The following is a 23,327-nucleotide window of genomic DNA, read 5'->3' as shown; positions in this document are numbered from 1 at the left end:
TACTGCTGAGCTGTGCCAGGAACTCCTGGTTTTTAAAACTAAGGAAATTTCAGTAGAATTTTACTTTTGAGTAAGATAATATTTTCGACTGCTGGCTTTCAGATTTAAAATCTATGTTAATATGTTGTAGTGTGCTAACAGTTGAAACCACTTGAACATTAATAGCTTATTAGCATTAAAATATTTTTTCATATAAGTGAAATTAGAAAAGTGACCACAGGCCCAAGTTGAAGGTGTGTGGGGGGTTTATGTTGTTGGTTTGTACCTTTCTTTGGTGCAGTGATTCATAGTTCTTTGCCTCATATTTCCTTTAACTTTATCATAATCCATGATTATCTTTAAATTGTTCCATTGAGTCGAGTTAGTCAATGTTGAATTCTTAATTCCAGCTATATTTTTTCATTTTAATGTCCACTTAATGGGACATTTTATGAACACCAATCTTGAAGAATGGCTCTCATATTTCAGACTGAGCCTCATTTTTGGTATCACAATACATGTACTTTATTTATTCCAAGAAAAGGAGAATACTTTTTATTCTGAAGAGACTGTCACAATGAATTTATCATGTTAAAATCCTGGATACGAACCCTTCCCAATAACTATTTGCAAACATTTAAACAACTTTATAGTAGTTTATGAAAAGTTTGCCCTTGTAACCTATATTTCTGCAGTTAAGAATTTAAATGTTAAATCTAGAGACTACAGGAATCCGGAATGACAAATAACATAAAAGGTTTTTAAAAAATAGTTGGAGCAGCTAAAAGAAAACCTGAGTCTCACCCTTTTTTTCTCTCCGTAATTCCTCTCACCTTATAGGGAACTTCGTTGAAAGGGAGAAAAGTTCATCTTTACAATATTGGAAAAGGGGGAGAAAAGCACCCAATGTTACAGCACAAAATTAACAGAGCTTTACGATTTCCTTTGTTTAAAGACCCCATCCACGGTGGAGCGTGAAGAACTGCAGAAACCCTTGTCAAGAGTGTGGGAAAATAGAAGATATGCCCTATTTATGTGTGTTCCCCAAGAAACCTACAGTCCAGCTGGCAATAAATGAAGAAAGGGCCGTGGTTTGCAAACAAATCCCACTCACTTACTAATACAGGCCCCCTTCCTCCGGATGCCCACTCCTTCCAGGCCCAGTCAGCCCCAGAGGCCTGCAGAGACCCTCCTCCCCTCCCTCCCCTCCCTCCCCCTCCTCCCCCCCTTCCTCCTTACCCCCCTTCCTCCCCTCCTTGTTCCTCCTTCAATTAAAGGTTAGTTAATTGGAAAACAATTACTTTCTGACTATATACTGCTTTTTAGTTGTTAATCTCTCACCACCAGCCCCCCTTCCAACTTGTCTGGTTACCTCAGGAAATGTTTTCATGATCACTTTCACTCTCAAGAGTTTAGAGCCATAACAACAAAGCAAAACAAAAATAACAAAAAAATTCTGATATTGTTATAGTCTTAGATGAATGGAAATGGTGTTTAATGGAAAAATATAACCTTTGATGAACCAGAAGTTCTTTTCTGAATCTTCACAGACTCCACCTCCTTTCTTTATGTGGCTTCCCAACAAGTTGCATTCAGTACTATTAAATGAAGGCTCTACTCTCTTCCTAGTTTGGTAACATTACTCCTTTCTTTTTTTTCCTCCACCACTTTTCAACTGTTATGAGGAAGCAGAATTTTAAAATCTGACCTGATAAGTTAACCACTTTATGTCATTGTTTTTTGTAAACAATGTGTAACACGTTTAAAATCTGAAAGGTATTAGATTCCACATGATCACGAGACCGGCAAACTTAGAACACAGCAGAAATGGTTTCTGGGAAAGACTGTGAAGCCGCTGCATGATTAATTGTCAGATTGCACTAGTATTGGGTTTAGAGGAAGAAGTGATCGCTGGGCTAGAGGGATCTGAAAAGGTTAGACTCTTAAACGTGGGGTGGCATTTAGAAAAGTGTTTTCAGGAGTTAAGAGAAGGGAGACGCTATTGTTCTGAACTGAGGCTGTATCCTAGAATGTTTTTTAATACCTTTGTCCAGAAAGCAGCACTGCCCACACACCACAAAGTCTGTGTGTGTATCCCCTTCCTTGTCTTGCCCTCATTTCCTCTCTCTCACCTCACAGTCTGTCTCTCCTGAAGCCGGGCCCCCAAGCCTCCACCTCCATGGCCTGCAGTAGTTGAGAGAAGCAGCAGAAGGCTGAGAACAGAAACAAGGATGAAGCTGTGCCGTGCTTGTAAACTGCGCGGAGTCGGAAAGCAAGGTAGGAACCCTTGACCTGGAGAGCAGCAGAAACGGGCTTTGTTGGTTTTAGCCTCCTGCTTAGAGGCCAGCTTTAGACATCTTTCCTGGGGGATTATTTCCTGGGCCATTGCAGATTCTATACTGAGTCTTTTCAGACTTAACAGTAGCTAAACAGTATGAAGTTCCATTGGTGTCAGTTTCCTAGTTAAGTATCAGTTGAACTGATGCTAAGATTTCCAATCTCCCCTCATGTTTGCCTTTCTTAGGAACCAGTTTTATGTACACAGTCACTCGTACATGTAATTCCCAGCTGGTTTATTAAATATGGACACGGACAGTCCCAAACCCTCAAAACTCAAATGGGACTTATTACAGTGGACTCAAACCTGCCTTTAATGACATTCTGCGGCACTGGTTTCTGACCTACAACCTAGACAGCCAGAGCTACAAAAGATCAGGCTTAAATGTAGAAGAATCTGAGATCTAGAGATGTTTAGAAAACCTAGCTATTAGATAATTCTGCCTGTGGGCTAGTGGGCGCGCTCCTGTCAGACTTGAAGACTGCACATGCTCCCCAGGTGCTTAGACCCGGTAAGCCTCACTTTGCCCGCCCACCCTTTTCATTAACTTGGGGTAGGGGCGAGGAGGGTATGCTGAGGGGGGAGATCAGAACCAACCTTTCTGTTTAAGCAATGGGATATCGATGCGGATTCCTTTTTTTTTTTTTTTTTTTTTGTCTTTTTTGGGTCACACCTATGGCATATGGAAGTTCCCAGGCTAGAGGTCCAGTCAAAGCTATAGCCGCCAGCTTATGCCACAGCCACAGCAACTCGGGATATGAGTCCAAGAGGTGTCTGTAACCTACATCACAGCTCACGGCAACGCCAGATCCTTAACCCACTGAGCGAGGCCAGGGATCGAACCCACATCTTCATGGATGCTAGTCGGGTTCATTAACTGCTGAGCTACAACGGGAGCTCCTGAATTCGGATTCTTGTTTCAGGGCAGTTTCAAGCATCTCTGGATAACAGTGAGGAATTGTTAAGACCACAGCTGCCCAAAAGAAAAGGTGTAAATTCTGCCTTTGCAAAGTAGCTAGGGAAGGTTGTATGAAGGTGGCCCCCTCAGCCTACAGTTAAACCCCTCTTTCCTAGTGAGTTCACCGTGATGGACTTATCCTCTTTGGTAACAAACTGAGGAGTGACAACATAGGCTAAGGTGTGAACTCAAACATGCTGCCAGGGGAAGGATGATGCATAAGGTTGGGGGGCCAGGCCAAGCATCCTCCCAACAGAAGGTTTGCTTTTTGAGCCTCACAAAAAACAAAGCCACCTTGCGAGGCTTGTGCAGATGCAACCCTACAGTTGCCATGGCCAAGGGCACTCTCCTGGACCCCAGAGCCTCCATTCTGCTCGAGCCTCATCAGAACCGTGGGGCCTAAAGAAAAATATTTTGTAAACAAAGTTATGGGCAGCTCCGTTTTCTTAATTGAAAGTAATTATGATTTCTGTGCTGTGGTGTAATTACCTAAAAAAAATGTTATTTGATGATTAGGATTCTGGAGTGAATTGTGTTCTTTGGGCGCTCGTACCGTTCCTCCATCAGGGACTTGGTTTCAGCGGTGTGCAGCTGCTGGAGTTGATTTACAGTGCTGCGGCTGTGGCTGGTCATAAATAAATCCTCTTATATAGTTGTTATGAACACCTGTTAGATCATCTGTCAGCAAAGCGCTGTTCACATTTATCATGGTGCGGTAGTTATTTTACCTCAATCCATTTCCAACCGGCTCAGCCTCCATTGCTGGATTACTATTACCACACCATAATCGCTCGTTCCCACTCCACGTTACAACTTGCAGATAAAAGATTTCACTACTTGGCCAAATTTCATAAATAAAGGAGCAGTTCAGTGCAGTAAAAGTTTATTTTTGTCATCATTTGTCACCCCATTATTCTATAAATCAAACGGAATAGCGCTATTGCCAGCTCAGGCGTTGCTGTCAGCCTTAGGCATGGAAATGGTCCGTTTCTTCCTTTTAGATGAGATGACATGTCTCTCAGACTTAACTGGCTTATGGCTTTGTTTCACCCATTTTATTTTATTACCCCTCCAGAAAAATCCCAGGGGAACAGAAAGCCTTAAGGAGTGAAATGGAAACAGAAAACACAGCCTAGCCCACGGCGGAGCTCATCCAGGCGCTGGGAACCTGACCACCGCCCCCACTCCCACACCGAGTCCTTGGCCAGGGACGCTTTTCATAAACTTCTAAGGGATTATAGTTTCTATTTTGGAAAGGCTATTACAATGTGGAGTTACAGATATTGAAATATCTGATGTGTGTCTCCGGAGACCCTCTCGATGTGACAGGCTTTATGCAAGAAAAGGCAAACCGGTTCCTTTTCTGAGATGCGTTTGAATGGCTCTGAAGCTTTGAAAGGGAAGAGTCCCCCCCTGCCCCCCAGGGAGTGTCTTCCCCCTGAGGGCTTGTCGGCGGCGGTGTGGGAGCTTTGGAGGAGGTCAAGATTTATGAGCAAGTTGTGAACTCTGTCTGGGGCAATGTCCCTTGGTTAAGAGGAAGAGGACAGAAAAAGCTGAAGGGTTGGGGTACTTACTAGAAAAGGGTTTATAGTTGATATTATCCTTCCAAGTTGGTTCTAATTCAAGTTACATTCTTCATAGTCATTATGTAGCTCATAAATTCAATAAAGTGTTTTACTGTTACTATAAAAATGACAGGAGGGGGGTTTTATGTTGTAAGTTTCGTTAGTTGCTCTTCCTGTTTTATGTTGAAGTTCTCAGGCCATTATGTCATTAAACTCCTTGGAGTCTGAAGGGCTCAGGCCCTTCCATGTCTTGCCTGGCACACGCTTGGCCCTGGCAGCCCCTCTGGGGACAGGCCACCGGCTGCTTAGAGCCAGCTGGCCGTGGTGCCAAGAAGGGCAGGGCTCTTTGTCTCTGCGATTCACCAGAAGCTGCTTCAGTCTATGAAGATGTGTGGTGAGGAGGTCTGGGGTTGGGGGGCCCACTTTAGGCAGACTGCTCAAGGGGTCCTGAAAATTCTCACGATCAGAGTCCTTCTGACTTGCTGGATGGAGGAGGAGGACTTGCTAGATGGAGTGTCAGTAGCTCCAGGCTCTGTGGACCCAGAAACCGTTCTCTGCCTCAACAATGGTCTTGGCACGGGACTCTTTGCTAACTTGTTAACCTTCCCATGGCTCTAGGTGCTTGATAAAGTTCCAAGCAGATTGAGAGTTGAAAACTCACAGGGGCTTTTTGAAAGGAAACCCCACTCTTGGGGGCTGTTTTCTTTGGTTCTGGAAGAAGCAAAGGACATTTCTGCCCTAAGAAATGTTGCTTTCTCCAGATGTTTGTTTTGAACGGAATATCCACATGGAAACAGCGACTACTAATTCTCTGGCCGGAGTGCATCAGGGCCTTAATCTAAAGCCTCCCATCCATCCAGCTGTCTGGCATTTGCTATTATAGGGCACCAACAGAGAAATGAGGCTGTGGCTTTATCACTGCACCCTGGGTGACAACTTGATTTTCTGCTTTCACCGCAGGCAGCAGCAGCCCAACATGATGGGGCTGTTAATTTGTGCATTTCATGGTGTCTGTCAGGGGGGCCGGGAGAGGAGGGTTTCAGGGGGAAGGGAATGGAGCATGTCCCAGCCGCGGAAGCACCTGTCTGCATTGACGGCACAGAGCACTTCTTATTAGCGTGCAGGTCTCTAAATGCAGCCTGGGGATGACAGCCTGGCATCCCAGCACCCACACACTGTGACAGGCGCCGGCAGCCGGTCCCATTGTTTGCCCTTGATGAGCATGTCATTAATGGAAATGGAAGAAAGTGAGGGCCACATCAGTATTCAAATAGCCTCTATTCTCTCTGCCATTCACCCGGCTGGCTCAGCCTGCTGCAGATTTCCTTCTGCAAGCTCCTCTCTGACTCTTTTAAAAAACAGATTTATTCCCATCGCATACAAATCCTTTCCAGGTTGTTCCAGGTTTCATCCAGTCCTGGGCTGGTGCCCCCTTCTTGAGGCTGGATTTAGCCGCATCAAAGGAGCTGGGGGTTCTTGGGTGCTGCAGAGGTCAATTAGCAAGTGCGTGCTGTTTGCAGCCCAGCAAAGGCACGTTGTTACATTTTCTTTTGCCTCCTGAATCCTGCATCTCCTCTGGGGGAACAGTGGCTGCTCTGTCCACCGCTCTCAAAAATATCTGATAGAGTTCCTAGCACTGAAGTGGAGAATCTGACTTCTCCAAGAGTGGCTGCCATGGAAAGCAAGGCTCCTCTTTCTCAAGCTTGGTAAATGAAAGAGAAGTTAAGGAAAGTGCCCCGTCGTCACTGGTTGGCGAGAACTGTGTGCCGCACAGCACATGGTTATTTACAGCCAAGTGGAGAGTGACTGGATCCTAAATACATGTTTCCATCCCTCAGACCCTGTGTTGGTCTGTTTGCTTAATAATGTAATTAGTGCTCAGAGGGAGGATATTGACGCTGCTGCCAGCAGCCATTGCTCTTCCGTGCGTTTCTAACCCGCTCCTGCTGCCCACTTGGCTTTTGCATTACCCAGTTGTGTATACACCCACCCTTACACACACACACACCTCCCACACACCCGAGAGCCCCTCTCTTAATAGGAGCCCAAATTTATCCCCCACCCCCACCTACACTCTCTAGTCAGATGTTTGCAGGATTCCCATTGTCTACATTCAGATGGAACGTTCCTGGTGGAGGCAGCGATGAAAGACCACTTCTAATTTCTCTCTGACCTTTTAGTAAGGAAAGGTCAGAAGAACTTGCTTGCTGTGCACTTTTCTAGCAGTGTCCCTTATCTGGTATTAATCTGTCAGTGACTCAGGGCCTTAAGACACTGCCCATCTTTTTTTTTTTTTTCTTTTTTTTTTTGGTTTTGTTTTGTTTTAGGGCCACACTTGTGGCCCCCAGGCTAGGAGTTAAATCAGAGCTACAGCTGCAGGCCTACACCACAGCCACAATAACACAGGATCCCAGCTGTGTCTGCAACCTACACCACAGCTCACAGCAACACTGGGTCCTTAACCCACTGAACGAGGCCAGGGATCAAACCTGCATTCTCAAGGATCCTAATCAGGTTCATTAACCACTAAACCATGATGGGAACTCCCACCACCCATCTTCTAAACTGGCCTGGTTGGAGGCTGAAAATGGTGCCAAGGCCACTATGGGATGCCTGAAAGTGGGACCCAAGGCCAGTTCCTCAGCAGTGCAGTGTTTTCTTACCCCATCCGGAGATGAACAGAGTGATTCTTACTTTTCTTTTTTCCCTAAAGCAAAAACTCTTTGAGGAGCCACGTCTTCCTATTCCTAGTAGAGGCGCCATGCTGTGGTGTGGCTCGGAGTGGACATCCATGGGTTTGTTTCCATCCGTGGTCTCATGGCCCCTGTCTGGACGTGGGGGAATCTGAGAAGAGACTTTCTCAGGTGTTTATCTGACAACCTACAAAGCCCCCCAACCCTTCTCCAGTAGAAGCCCAGAGGGGTGATAATGGTTTAAAAAGCCAGGTCATAAATTGGGCTTTCTTTACTCACTTGCTTGGTAGCTGAGGGACTCCACAGAGGGCAATTTAATAGGAACAGAAACAGGCTGAGGAAAAAAAAAAATCCCAATGCTTTAGCCTTTGTGTCAGAGTGATGGGAAATAATTTTCACATTTGATTAATTATTAAGAGATCTGTTTAATAAAATATAGAGAGAGCATTTTGTCTCTCCACAATCGTTAGTATGACCCCAGACCCCTATTTTGGAGGTGAACAAAAAGCTATTGAGGTATAACAATAAATTTTGTCCCTGAGGGTTTTTGCAGAAGTGGCCACAGGGCCGTCCTGACAGATTTAAGGCAGAAATCCCACAGCTGACACTGAAATGTGTCAAATCCAGTGGCTTCTGTTGGCAGGTCGCACCCGCCATCCTCACCCAGACATGTGAATAAAGCAAAATCACTGACCTAGAAAGAAACTGCATCAGTAGGGACTGTTCCTCTTTGCTTTATATATATTTTTTAATTATCTCTAAAACATAGGTTCACGTGTTTAGTACTCCTGATAGCTACTTATTTCAAACGCAGCAAGTCATCAAGGAATTCTGTTCTTTTATGATAAAGTATTTTCCAACCTCACAATGTCTCTGCCCATGACTCTCTTTATTTTACTGGCATGTAAATAGAAATATCTAAGTCTTATGAGGAATTATCCTATAAGAAGGAATTAGGCTTCTCTTTTTGCTCCAGACAAAAAATGTAATATGATTTGTAAGATTTGTTTGAGAGTCTATTTTATTCCATCTTGGGCATTCAAATGAATTTAAGGTACCCTCATCTCATGACATGAATGTACACAATCATTAAAAAGCACTTGAAAAAAAATTTCAAAAATTGGATTTTTTTTTTTTTAATGCACCTCGATTTGCCAATTATTTCTTATGCTCTGCAGACATGGCAGCAAGACATAACCAAATCAGGCCTGGAGATGTTCGGGCTGAGGTTGCGGGTCTTCCCTCCACACAGGCATCTACTCCTGCATTTGCGAGGTGAGCGTCTTTTCATTCAGGTGGATGTTCCTGTGGTAAAGGCAGCAGTGAAAGACCACCTCTGAAAGACCACCTCTGAGTCCCTGCTGACCTTTCGGTGAGAAAGGACAAGTCCTCCTTGGTTGGGTCCCCGGGGCAGCCTGGAATTTGCAGGCTGCCTCCGATGGGCCAACTGGATTTGCCAGCATCCACCTCCTGAAAGGGCCTCCAAAGCCTGCAGCTGCACTTCTAAACCTTCCATGATTGCCCACCTACTCTGAAGATCGATCCATCAAACATTCTGGAAAGAATTCCAGAGCTCGTTGTCTGCAAATATTTTCACTCTCCCAGTAGCAAGTGGCCAGTCTGGAGAATGGAAAGCATAGCATCAAAAATATGTTGCAGGGATGGGGAGAGGTGGGGTTGGGGAAGCAGATTAGTCTCTAGGTTACTAGTCTCCCTGCCCTTGACCTCAGATGCTGGTGGAGCACAGTGTGATATGGGGAGGTTATGTGGCCCCAGCCCCAGACACGGTCCCTTATGGCCGTGTAGTGACCTACACAAAGCACAGATGTCATGGTCTCCTTGGACCCCCAGAAAGCCCAAAGATTTACAAAAAGATCCAGAAGTGAACCAGGAGAACATATTAAAAACCTGTATTCATCTTCATTATTGACCTTATGTTTCTTCCATTTTCCATATTTATTTTATATTACACTGAATATATTGGAGCAGGACAGCAATATATATCCATGTAGAGTAATATAATTAAGGTTCCATGTATAAATGAGCAATGCATTGTAAGCAGTAATACATGGGTGTAACGTACATATGTGTATCTAATATACAGTCAGCAACACATGAAGACACTCTGCAAATAAATGTACACATGGGGACCAGCTCCGTCTAAACCTCCCGGAGCCCATGGGAGCCCCGCGCCGCGTTCTGTGTGCCTGGTTCTCTCCACGACTGTGGTGTGGGAAGAGGGGGCAGTGAGACCTCTCAAGGCCCCGGCAAGTTATTTCTACTTCCCAGATGCTAAGGACACTCACCTTGGCCTCTGCCAGCCCTCACCCTTTTTCCCTCAGGGCCAATGAGAGAGAAGCAGGGTCAGTATGCAGCCACCTTAACGGAGGTGCAACGAGGAGGAGGAGGAGGAGGGCTCGTCCCCTCCCCCACCCAGAGGTTCCCTGCGCAGGGACCCATTGCGGCCCCCTTCGGAGAAGTGGGGAGGCAGGGCCTCTGTCGGATGGAGGGAGGAGGGGCCCGTGGCGAGGGGGGGATGGCATCTGGATCCATCTCATTAGGAGTGAGGAATGACTCACGATTCACAAAAGGTCATTGCCTACCGAGGTAGATAAATTACCTATAAGCCTTCAGCCGAGTTGGAGGACCTATTTGGTGGGGAAGTTTTCATTAAATCAAAGATTTTATGGCTTCTATTTGGTTGCATAGGAAAAGGGAAATAATTAGTAATTGACGAAGTAAGTGCAGGGCATAAAAAAGTGTAATGTTATTCTAATAGGCCTTGTCTTGGTCTTTAACTTTTCACTTGCAAGCAGCATTATTTTTTAACTCAGATGTATAAAAATCATCCACAATGAGAGAGTGGAACCAATTGCAGTTAAACAATTGAGGGGAGCACTAACCAATAATAGGATAGGCTTTAAAATGCCATAAATATTGTTCCTTTTTATTGTGTTTGATTTTTGATGATTCCCATAACCCATTGGTTAAAATTAAATAGGCATGTTCTTAGGTATTACTCAAATACATTTTAGTGCTAAACTATATAAAGCAGTATATATCATATATATATATATTATATGTATATATATTATATATATTTGCCCCCAAATTGCCTATTAGATGAGTTTCTCAGAGGAGCCCCTATTTTTCTCCCGACGTTTCCATCTTGGAAGACACCCCCAGGTTATAACAATAGTAACACTGAAATTAAAATTTCTCTAAAGGTGAATTTAATCTAACCTATGGGGGCGGTAGCATCATGGCTTATAGATTAGGCAGATGTTCATGGAATAACAAACATTGGAGCCTTTCTGCGGGTGAAATATTTACCTCTCATGTTTACGGGGCCAAGGGGATTCTTTTTCATAGGATTCCTGTCTTTTTACCCCCAATTAAATCCACTTTGGAGAGGGTTCGTGCTCCTATGAGGTCTACACAGTATCAGAAGTAAAGGATAAACAAAGATAAGTGCACAAAGTAGGAAAGGAAAACAGTAGAGGCACACTGATGAGACCTATTTTTATCAATGATATCTGTCACAAATAGGGGACCTCCTATGCTTGGCCTTGGGCTAATCATTTCTTAACCTATGTTTTCTCCTTTTATCCTCTCAACAGCTGGGTTTGCGAGAAGCTGTCTTCATCCACATTTCACAGATGAGGGAATGGTCCTCAGAACAGCTTGTCCCTCTCTCCAACCTCCAGCCAGAGAAAGGAAGCCTGGGCTGGACCTGCCTGGTCCCTGAGCTGGTGTCAGAAAATCCTCTGCAACAACAACATGACAGGAGAAGGGAGACTATAAGCCACTGCGATCCCAGGCCCAGCACGGCACCTGGAGCTCCTTCATCGTTAAGTAATTGGCATTATGTAAAAAGATCCAAGTAGTAGGTCAGGGACAGGGAAAGGAGCAGGGGCATATAAGAAAAAGAAAAATGCAAATGTTCAGAGTTCCCTGGTGGCCTGGCAGGTTAAAGACCTGGCATTGCCACGGCTGTGGCTCGGGTTGTTGCTGTGGCAAGGGTTAAGTCCCTGGCCTAGGAACTTCTGCTTGCCTTGAGTGTGGCCAAAAAAAAAAAAAAAAAAAAAAAAAAAAAAAAAAAGCCCTGCAAAGGTTTTCATACATGTACATGATGGATGGCACATGTGACATGGCTCTAGTTTATTGGTTTTTCCAAGAGTCTCCCTTTCCCTGGTTTCCTCAGTTCTTTAATAGTATTTAAAATATCAAATAATGGAGTTCCTGTCATGGCTCAGAGGAAATGAACTAGTATCCCTGAGGACAGAGGTTCGATCCCTGGCCTTGCTCAGTGGGTTAAGGAGCCAGCGTTGCCGTGAGCTGTGGAGTAGGTCACAGACACAACTTGATCTAGCATTGCTGTGGCTGTGTCTGGTGGCTAGAGCTCCGATTTGACTCCTAACCTGGGAACCTCATATGCTGCAGGTGTGGCCCTAAAAAAGCCAATAATAATAATAATAATGAAGACATTCTTTTTTTTCTTGGCTGACCCACAGCATATGGAATTCCCAGGCCAGGGATCAGATCCAAGCCACATTTTTGACCTATGCCGCAGCTACAGCAATGCCGGATCCTTTAACCCACTGTGCCAGCCTGGGGATCAAACCTGCATCCTTGGGATTTCCCATTGTGGTGCAGTGGAAACAAATCCAACTAGTATCCGTGAGGAGGCAGAGTCGATCCCTGGCCTCACTCAGTGCATCAGGGATCTGATGTTGCTGTGAGTTGTGGTGCAGGTGGAAGATGCTGTTCAGATCCAGCATTGCTGTGGCAGTGTCTGTGGCTGTGTTGGATTCCACCTCCTCGCCTGGGAACTTTCATATGCTGCAAGTGTGTCGTTGGCACTGCAGAGATGCCACCGATCCTATTGACATCCTTAACCGTTTCTCTAGGGAGACTATTCCACTCAAAAATGGGTCTCACCAACTTTTTTTTTTCTACATTTCTTCCCACTGTGAGTCTCAAAAATGAACACATGGGGAAGCACCTGTGTTTGCTCGTGACCCTTGGAGATGTCAGATGAATGCCAGTGATGGTAGTGGAAGGTGTGTCATTTACTTGGTTTACCACCCAGTGAGTGACGTCAGGCAGGCCACCAGCCACCCAGAGCCTCAGTTTCCTCGTGTGCCCTCACTCTCTTCAGAGACACCAAGTGCCTGTCCCCTTAGCGTTCCTCTTCCTCTGGCTGGACTCCACTTCATTTAGCACCACACTGAACATAGCCATGGGCGCATCACCCAGCCTCTGGACAGGGGCCATCCCAGGCACAGAAATGCCCTGGATAAGTTCTTCCCATCATATTTAAATCCCATGCAGTACTTGAGATGCCTGTGGTCACATTCAGAAATAACATGACTTCTTTTCCCCTTGGCTTCAGGGAGGTATGAATGTATGAAGGATGTATGTCTGTCCTCTGTGACCCCAGGGGACCTTGGCCAGATCCATCAAGGTCCATCAAGGTAGGGTGGAGTTTCCCGAAGCACCAAAGAAACTGGAATCCTAGAAGGCCTTTAACAGAAATGTAATGACTCTTGGGAAATCTTAGCTTAACTATGCTGCCCCAGGAAAATTAACATTGCATTAACCTACCTCTCCTCTTATACTCTCTTTTGAAAAGGTAGTAGATAGCTCATTTTTAAATGTTACAAACATCCTATTTGTACTTAGTTTTTATGCCACCAACAGGGCCCTCGGTATTGAGTTGAATAGGGCTCCAAGAGAAAATACAATTAATGAATAGTCACAAGGTTGCTAATCTGATCAATGCTGGGTGATAGGACATTTAATCTGATTGTCTGTGACCACAACGGCACAGAGCTTGTGGCAGCGAAGAGGACCACATTGGCTGGCGGAGGATCTGTAGCCTGTTAATTACTTGGGGTGAGGGGGGCTGTGAAGTAAATAGATGTGAGGAGGAGACGGGGTTCTAGGGGAAGAAAGCAGCCAGCTGGAGGGATCTAACTCGGGGAGGTTATCCCACAGAAACTGTGGCATCCTCTGTGCCAGAAACCCTGTATACAGATGCATATTCAAGAAGAAAATGAAAACCAAACTCATCCTTAGAAAATCCTGCATCTCACTCTAGGTGGGTGCATGGAGCACAGAAAGGAAGCCATGGACAGTCACACCATGAAAGACTAGGTATGGCCTCAAAAGAGGGGCTCCTTCTCCCTGTCGGAGGTGCTGCTTTGGCTGAGAGGGTGGTCTACCAGGTTGGCTATATCCATGGTGACTGTCAGTACACATCTCCACCCAAAGATGTAGAGACCCTTCTGCTTGCTGGGGATTAAAGCACACCAAATGCCTCAACACTGCCCAGACCAGCCTTGCAATTCGGGGTGAGAGGCGGGAGGTGGGCAATGCAGAGGGAGAGGCCAAGGAATCTGCCTTGGTGTCTTTTTTTTTTGGTCTTTTGCATTTTAGGGCCGCACCTGCAGCATATGGAGGTTCCCAGGCTAGGGGTCAAATCGGAGCTGCAGATGCCCGCCTACGCCACAGCTCACAGCAACACTGGATCCTTAATCCACCAACCAAGGCCAGGGATCACACCCACATCCTCATGGATGGCTAGTTGGGTTCGTTAACCACTGAGCCATGACGGGAACTCCTGCCAAGGTGTCTTTGACCATGGCCCCCAAAGGCTGGCCTTCTGAGGGTGGGGGACAAACCTGCAGGCAAGCCAGCAGGCTGGACTGCCCTGCCCTTACCTTCTCAGACCCAGAGGATGCTCTCCTGTCCTTTGCAAGGGTCAGTGGGTCTAGCCCTTTGGGTAGAGGCCAGCAGATGGCTCAGTGTCCTCACTAAACCCTGCAGAGCAGGGATTCCCAGCATCCCCTCCTCCCATTCTTCCACCACTTCTCTCATTCTTGTGACAGGCACCAAACACCTTGTGCAGACAGGAGTGTTCCAGCCCTGATGTGCTGTGATGAGGGCGCAAGACCCCAGACCTCAAGGGCTCAGAGCTCGGTGGGGAGATGACACAGCAACGGGCACTTATCTGGGTACATTCCAGAAGGTGGTTGGCCCCATGTGTTGACTTTTTGAAGTCTTCACCACCAAGGCTTTGCGTGACAGGGCCCCACGTGGCCTCTTCCAAAGGTGTTCCAGAGCCTCTGGGAAGCCCAGCTCTCATGGTTGACTCTGCCCTTGGACCTTGGCACATCATATACTTGAACCCTTTACAGCACTTCGGCTACATCTTGATCAATGTTGCAGCAAAGTGCACAAACCATCATGCCAATAACTGACAGATCGATGGAAGCCTGCCTTCCAGGCTGACTCAGGTCAGTGGGAAACCCCAGAAGGGGTTTGCTCAGAGCCTGTTTGGGGCTCCAGGCTCCATCCTCTCCCTCCGAGGCTCACAAGTGCTTCTGTACTGGCTACCGAGGCCTCACCCTCCATTGAAACTGGCTGGTGCCAGACACAAGGAAAGTGGCGGGGGCTCCCAGGAAGGCCCAGGACAATGGCCTTAAAGAAAAGGCGCTCTTCTCTCAGCCACCCAGTGGCTGCTTTGTTGGTTCCTCCCTCTGCCGGGATGTCCTATTCTTAGCTAATGAACAGCTTAAGTGTGCGGATGAGGAGAAAAGCAGAGAACGTCAGCCCTAATCGCAAAACAATATGAGCAATACACCAGGCTGCCTGAGTGGAGAGACCAGCTCTGCCGAAAGGGTCCTTTCAAAAGCCTAGTTTTGTTCTGAACTTGCTTGCCTGCTTGTCTGTCTTTTTTTTAAATTCCTTTTAAAACCGTTACAGTCCAGTATTTATTAAAATATTGAGGCCAGGGGAAGTACTTCTATAAGCCATTCAAGCCCCAAAGCCTCCAAGAGGAAAGATGGGACGCTGAGGGTCTAATTGATTTTCTTCTAGAATAAAATTAAAAGCAAAGGCAGAGAGTAGCAAAGAGCTCTCACCTTTATTACACGCCTTGGAGCTTCGGAAACAGAGGGCGAGGCTTCCGGGTTTGGTTTAGGCGGCGGGAGGAGGGTTATTAGGAGAAAAAGAAAACCAATTAGGTTGAGAAAGAAGCTGGATGGTGAGCGGCTTCCACCAGGAGGCCTGAGGCGGGGGACAACCTGTTTTCCTTCTGAAAAGTGTGTCCCCTCTTTGAAGGCGGGTCCCCGCCTCCTGGCCCTCCTCAGAGCCCAGGTGCTTCCCCTTTGTAGAAGGTAAACAACTTGCAGGCCTCTCCCGGCCATCACTGTGACATGAGAAGCCATTTCTTCCTTGTTAACTGGAGGAAGGACGCCCCGTGGCAGTGGCTTCCCAGGGCCCGCGTGCTGCTAATGGAATTTTTAACTCAGCCTAACTGCACACGAAGGTAATCAGCGCTGGGCCTGCTCTGCATCCTAAGTCCCCATCAGGCTGACAGGAGGGCAGAATTAGATGCTTTGATAACACTTCTCTCCAGGGTACCATTTCCTCCCAGGGGGAGCAAGGGCCCTGGCCGGGGCTCCCCTTCCTCCCCGAGACACTCCCATCCTGAAGCAGGTACCCTAACCTAGAGCATCTGCATTCTGGTTTCCAGAACGTTACTAACCCATGTCTCCCCCAAGGAGGCCGAGGCTCTGCCCCTGTAAGACCTTCTTCTAACAATGATGGACTTCTAGCAGAAAGCAATTTGTACATTCCAGTTTTCAGTATTCACCCCAATGCTCACATCCCAGCATGTTTTTAATTGATTATTTTATTTTGTTGTTGTTTTTAGGGCTGTACCTGCGGCATATGGAGGTTCCCAGGCTAGGGGTCGAATGGGAGCTATAGCTGCCGGCCGACACCACAGCCACAGCAATGCAGGATCCAAGCAGCTCATGACCTACACCACAGCTCGTGGCGCCCCGGATCCTTAAGCCAGTGAGCGAGGCCAGAGATCCAACCGGAATCCTCTTGGATACTAGCTGGTTTTGTTTCCGCTGAGCCACAATGGGACCTCCCCAGCATGTTTTTAAAATGGTGTCAAGTCATTGCAGATACCAGCCAGGTATTTTGAAGTTGCTTTTTTCCCTTCATATGGGACAGAATCTTTAGTCAGGGAATGTTCACGAAGCAAGAATTTCAAGGAGAAGGCAAGGCAGTTTTTAAGGGGGACATTCTCTAGTCATTTGTGTAACTTCCCCCCCCTATATTTGAGATGGGGAGGTTATCTTGGATTATACCAGTGGATCCCAAATGCAATCACAAGTGTCCTTATAAGAGGGAAGCAGAGGGAGATCTGACCTAGGAGAGAAGACCAGGTGACAGAAGCAGAGAGTGGCAGAGTTGTAGACAGCTTTGGGGATGGAGGAAGGGGCCACAAGCGTAGGAATAGGAGGAATGCAGCTCTAGCTGCTGGAAAAGGCAAGGAACAGATTTTCCCTCGGAACATAACCCTGGCGACACTTTAGCCCAATGAAACTGATTTTGAACTTCAGACCTCCGGCACTCTCAGAGAACATATTTGTCTTGTTTTAAACCACTCAATTTGGGGTAATTTGTTACAGCAGCCATAGGAAACTAATACACCAGGGAAAAAAATCAAAACTAGAACACAAATTGCAAGAGATATTCTTGTCCTCAATTAATAAGAGACCTGCTGTCTGCGATCAGCATCCTTGGACTTCAGTGTGACTTCTTCCAAATTATTTGCAATGCTTTTTAAAGTGGGGTGTTTCCCACCCCCGATTTCATCTCCTCCCCCAACTTGATCCAGCTGGGAAGGCAGAGGCTGGACAATTGCATCTGGGTCTAAAGCTCATGTCCTCAGGGCCCCCCAGCTTCAAAAAACACTGGTCTAGACAGCATTTTCTATCTCCTTAATCAAAACTCAGTACAATTATGACTTCTTTTTCCTAGGTAAAACACCTTGTTCCCTGTCTGGCGTGTAGCAATTACTCAGCAAGCACATTTATTTATCTATTTGACAACTCCATAAACTCTCCCCTCTCCAGTGGCCTCTGTGTTTGCAGAGTGAATTCCACATCCTGTGATCCTTGCTATCATCCCACTCTTAATCTGGTTTTACTAAAAGCCATTGATACAGGAGGCTTTCTTGGCCAAGGATGTCTGTCATTTTCCTTTATAAATCCCATGGCTTCATTTACTGTTTTCAGATTTCAGAAACACTGTCAGGAAACAGGCTTTCCAAATCATGAAAGGGAGGCTGGGCAAAACAATTGTCAAAATGTAAACACACACACACACACACACACACACACGCACGCACGCACGCTCGCACGGAAATGGTGCCTTTTTGTTTTGCGTTTCTATATTCTATCCATGAAGTCCAGAGCCCATCTAGATTAAACTCTAACATTTGGCAGCCCCTGTGGACAGCCATGCACCTCCCTCTTTGGCATCCTTCTGTCTACCAGATGCCACCTGTCTCTGCCCAGCAGAGAGTCCATGTTGGTAAGGGGAGGGGGGCTCTCCCATAACCTGGCACCAGGCCAGTCTCCCCCTTAGGGCATGATGGGGTCAACTCTCACTGCAGAAGATGGGTATAGACTAACCCCAAGGAGGCTTCCATCATAGTGACAAGTTTGCCGCATTTGACTCTCAGACTGATACAAGCAATAGGTCAGTGATATGGAAATCCCTAGAGCTTAGACCCCTCTCTGGTCGCTTCCACTGAGTGATAGCTAGGAGAAGCCTGCAAATGTCTAGGCACTAGTGTCAGATTCATTTAACTTGGTTAGTCAAGTTGACAGTTTGCAGAGGCTAAAACTTGGCCAGTGAAAACCCAATCCCTTTCAAATAACAATGGAAAAAAAAAAGCGAGAGAGGAGAGAAAGAGGTAATTTTAAGGCTGGATTTACCAACCAGTTCCATTTGTATACAGGCTAATTTATGTTTCCATGAGCCTCTGCCAGGCTACTCTAGCAGTTTTTGCAATGCATTGCTCTAGCCATGTTTATCAAATATTTAAGCATCCCATTTTTATTGAGCCATAATGTCTGTTGAATATGTAAGCAAAAGAAGAAGAATGAATATCCCTGTTCACAGCAAGAATACAATGGCAACTCTTTGCTCGTCATCTACTCCCATCTGTACAATAAAGTCACAATCGGATTCTCATATTTGCTAGGAAGAAACCCAGATCATTCTCCGTCTTACATAAATACGTATTATCTAAGTCCAGATCAATTGATTGATCTACCACAACATTAATTGATCAGCATAGCATCTGTCTGTCCATTTATTCATCTGAGAGAGAAGCAGATGACATATAATTAGTTCCATAATGGAATAACACTTTCTGTCCAATTAGCATAGCCTCGAATGGGATAGGAAGGTCCTATTTCTTGAAGGCAAGTGAACATTTATTATTTCTTCATACCAGCTCTCACACATCAGCAGTGTAGGGACCGAATGTCTCCTGTGTAGAATGAGTGTCATTGGTCAGACACATCCATTTTCAGTGGGGCGCCTGTGATAGAGTCTGTAAACGTCCATCGCAAAAGATCGCAGCTCCAGTAAACTAAACCAGTGCCCAAGCCACCTCACTCATTGTGCTGGACAGTAATCAGTGAACTAATAAAACGATCAGAGCTGAAATCATATTGTGCATTTGCAGCACGCCGGAATAACACGTAAGGCGTAGAGATGAAGATACATACTCATTTTCCTCTCTCCGACACACACAGACTTCCCTTTCTCGCCTTCTAGCCCTGTGAGAGTCAACACAATGTTTGATGCAATGAAACACAGCGCCAAATCATGTCTGACGAAGCAGAAGGCTTCTGCTGTTTGTGCTTCCCGCCTGCTGGGGATAAGCAGATGGTATGTGAGGGTCTCCCTCTAAGAAGGCAGAATCATAATTCCAAGTCCAGAGGTCAGGAATTTATTTTCATGGTGTCAAAAGCACGTTTTAAAGATGTAATGTATATCGCGGTCCCTCCCAGCTCACCGGGTAGGTGTGCTGCTTGTTACAGAGATAACTGAGGTTTTATGACACAGAGTTTGGGTCAAGAATGAAAAGTTTTGAAGATTTACATTTTTCTCCAGCATTGACCTTTTGGCTTTATTCCTTAATTAAGCAAAGACAGGGCAGCAGAAGGGCGTATTATGGGCCTGCTCCATCCCCAGGGCGTTGAGATACCAGGCACAGTTAAGCTATCTCAAGACAACCATGTTCTCTGGAGTTACTTTATTGCTATTATAAAAAATCTTTATTATGGGAAAAAATATGTATTTTTATGCCAGGAGAAGATGAAGATGACAGTTAGGCTGTTGAATGGTGGTTTCAGTTGAGCTTCGTGCCCACAGAGATTGTAAAACACCCAAGACTAGGGAAGGCCTCCTGATGGAATCTTAAGAAACCTAAAGGGGTATATTAATCTTTGTGAAATTCATAGTTGGAACAGGTTACCATTAACTGGCACTTTCCAGTTATCAAGATATTTTATGAAACTGAAAAAAGTCCTATTATACTTGCTAACAGGGCCAACTTTGGGGGAGTGGCTAATGAAACCGTCTCTTTCCAGATGCTCTCAACGGTAGGAACCTTGAGATCCTGAGTTCCCAACGATGCCTGCTGCTTTTGTTAGCTGCTGCTTTCATGGCACCCCTGCAAACGCTTCTGCGAGAGGTACCTGTCCTTGACCAAGGAAAAGAGAATTGAGAGTTGAAGGACTGCTCTTTTCTTGTCCGTTGAAAAGCCAGCATTTTCAACTTGATTTTTGTATTGTTTTTAGAGCAATGAAACTGCCCTCTCCTCTCTGAAAAAAATCATCTACATTTAAACCACTTACACCTTCTTCCATCAATATTTATCAAACTAAAACTATTTAACCAAATACCCCCCCCCCTTTTTGTCACGCTGGAGCCAGGGATCAAAACTGCACCACATGTAGTTTGCAGACGCGTCTCAGATCCCGCGTTGCTGTGGCTCTGGCGTAGGCCAGTGGCTACAGCTCCGATTCGACCCCTAGCCTGGGAACCTCCATATGCCGCGGGAGCGGCCCAAGAAATAGCAAAAAAAAGACAAAAAAATAAATAAATAAATAAAACTGCACCACAGCAGTGACAACACAGGATCCTTAATCCCCTAGGCCACCAGGACTAAAATTCCCTTTTTAAAAAGTAGTATTCCCGAAGCCTTTCATCACAAGGTTTCTTTCTTCCAGAAAAAGCTTCCATACGTGCCTGTGTATTACCTTTGTGTCGAATATTTATGTTTTGTTCCCACTAATACCAGGGGAATGTGAGATAGTGCTCACACTTTTTTTTTTCTCTCGGCTTTTACTGATGGATCTTCTAGGAGCGGACTTCTTCTAGGAGTTTACCTGTCCTGTATGTATCTGTAGCCAAGGAAGAGATAATCAAATTGTTTCCCTTTATCCATAGGAGGGTTTGATGCATTGGGATTCCTCATCCATGCTGTCTTTTCTGAACAGGGGGAAGTGGGTCACTGCCGTGGCTCCAGCTGGAAGAAGCAGGGGATCATGAGTGTCTTCTGGCAAAAGAGCCGAGGTCTCACCTGGGTACATCCCAGGTCGGAGGAAGCCAAGGCCCCAGGTTCAAAAAGAGAGTCTCACAAAACAGCTCCTCTGGAAGGCAGGGCTGTTGTTCCTTTGTTGGTCAAGCAGCAGCATCAGAGCAGCCCAACAACTGATGAGTTACAGAGCAACGCCCTCAGCTCTTGGGGTAATCATGTTCCCTCTTCCATGAGAAACAAATTCCATCAAAAAGCAAAAAATGGAGTTCCTGTCGTGGCTCAGTGATTAACGAAGCTGACTAGGAACGATGAGATTGCAGGTTCAATCCCTGGCCTTGCTCAGTGGGTTAAGGATCTGGCACTGCCGTGAGCTGTGGGGTAGGTTGCAGACGTGGCTCAGATCCCTCGTTGCTGTGGCTGTGGCGTAGGCTGGTGGCTTCAGCTCCATTTGGACCCCTAGCCTGGGAACCTCCATATGCCAAGAGAGCAGCCCTAAAAATGGCAAAAAGACAAAAACAAAAAACAAACAAAAAAAGAGCAAAAACAAGGAGTTCCTGTTGAAGCTCAGCAAAAACGAACTCAACTAGCATCCATGAGGATGCAGTTTCTATCCCTGGCCCCACTCAGGATCTGGCACTGGTGTGAGCTGTGGTGTAGGTCACAGATACAGCTCAGATCCCATGTTGCAGTGGCTGTGGCATAGGCCAGCAGCTGCAGCTCCGATTGGACCCCTAGCCTGGGAACTTCCATATGCCATATCTGCAACCCTAAAAAGAAAAACAAAATGCAAAAGCCAGAACCCCCAAACCCCTCAAACAAAAATCCTGCATTTCTATGTAAAGAAAGACTGAGGATCATTGGTTTTTAAGAGTTATTTCAGAGAGTTCCCTGGTGGCTCAGTGGGTTAAGGACCTGGCATTGTCACTGCTGTGGCTCACGTGACTACTGTGGCACAGGTTCGATCCCTGGCCTGGGAATTTCCATATGCCATGGGTGTGGCTTTTAAAAAAGTTGTTTTGTCATCACATTGCCCAACAGATTCCATGGAAGTCCATGGCTCCCCTTTCTCTGCAGTTGGCCATCTAAGATGGGGCACTCCAAGCAGCTTCTAATCCATCCTCTCTCCTGGCCGCCCCTCAGGAGCACTAAGGGTCAAATCTCACTATGCGCATTAGTCCTCTCAGCCCCATGGTTACGGCTCACTTTTCAGCTTTTTTTTTTTTTTTTTTTTTTTTTTTTGTCCAGTACAACAAAACTACATTCCAGGGATTTGGAATGGTCCCTTGGGTCATAATGGAATTTCCCCAATTGAGCCAACAAGTTATTGTTGGGGGCATGGCTAAGTGAAGGGGCAGTCAGGGAGCCAAGAAGGACACACAGTCCTTGCTTTTATCAGGAATGGTATAGGGTTGGGCAAAGAGGAAGATCTTTCCTTTTTCCTCTGACCCTACAAAGTGTCACCCTACAAAGCTGAGGGTGTCATTTGGCACTATGTTTGGGAACCAGCAGAAGTTCCAGTTGGACCTGGAGAGAGATGGGGCTTGAGGACACTTAGGCAGGGAGATGAGGAAAAGACTTATGAATTCAAGAAATCCATGTGATTGATTTTGTGTTCTGCAGCCATAAATATTCACATTCCTTATTGTAGAAAGCTTTTGCTGGGTATCAGTTTCCTAGCGAGAATATCATTTTTGTTTCCTGTTTCATTCTGTTCTTATTTTGGACAGAGTCTGTTGCATGGTGTAAGTTTGCTGGCTCCAGCCTTAGAAAAGATGCTCAAAGTATGTATACCACAATCAAACCATTCAGTAAATAGCTCTGTTTCCTCCTAGTCACCAAGTGGCATCCAGTTGGTCCTCTGAGCCACTACAAATGTGTGGCTCTCTCCTCCTGTTAAGAAAGCAAGTAATCTCAGGAGATTGATGTCACTGAATGTCCCCAAAGTATAGCTGTCAAGTCCATAGATTCGAAATTTCGCCATTTCATTTTATCAATTTTCAGAGCTTATTGAGTTACTTGTGTGTTTCTTCTCTTCTAAAATGCTGTGTGCTCCTCCTGTGGTGCTCTTTTATTTGGAAGACCCCAGTGCAGTCTACCCAGGAGTCAGGGGAAAAAGCTTTCCTATAAAGAACCGGTGTGAGCAATGTAGGAAAGACGTGGTGCAAAGCAGACAGAAAAGCAGGCTCTCGTTTTCCTACTTCTAAGGATTATATCAAACAGGTTTAAAATAATGGAAAGTATCTGGTGTCCCTGCATGTGGTAACAGAAAGGTGACTGCCACCAATGAGACAATGTCATGCGGACTGAGTGTATTGCAAAACACTTGCAATGTTATGTACCTAACAATGTTACAGTACTTGGTCCT

The 23,327-nt window shown here is 45.8% G+C and overlaps 1 long non-coding RNA gene across 2 annotated transcripts; it reads left to right on the top strand.

The window, feature by feature from the left end:
* The first annotated feature begins 819 nt into the window (after positions 1–819).
* On the top strand, positions 820–4,967 carry LOC146405598 (uncharacterized). Of its 2 annotated transcripts, none has more exons than XR_014838105.1 (3): positions 820–1,256; positions 2,119–2,256; positions 4,351–4,967. It is a non-coding gene; the product is annotated as an uncharacterized LOC146405598 (long non-coding RNA). The 2 variants fall into 2 exon arrangements; XR_014838104.1 differs by lacking the exon at positions 820–1,256 and adding an exon at positions 1,857–1,913.
* Positions 4,968–23,327: the final 18,360 nt, after the last annotated feature.

This window comes from Sus scrofa, chromosome 2 (assembly GCF_054392235.1).
Source record: "Sus scrofa isolate SSC_HxYL_T2T_F1_AM1 chromosome 2, Sscrofa_HxYL_maternal_Yorkshire_Landrace_v2.0, whole genome shotgun sequence".
NCBI classification, from domain to species: domain Eukaryota; kingdom Metazoa; phylum Chordata; class Mammalia; order Artiodactyla; family Suidae; genus Sus; species Sus scrofa.
The sequence above is the reverse complement of the archived record's forward strand: the minus strand, read 5'-3'. Positions and strand labels throughout refer to the sequence as shown.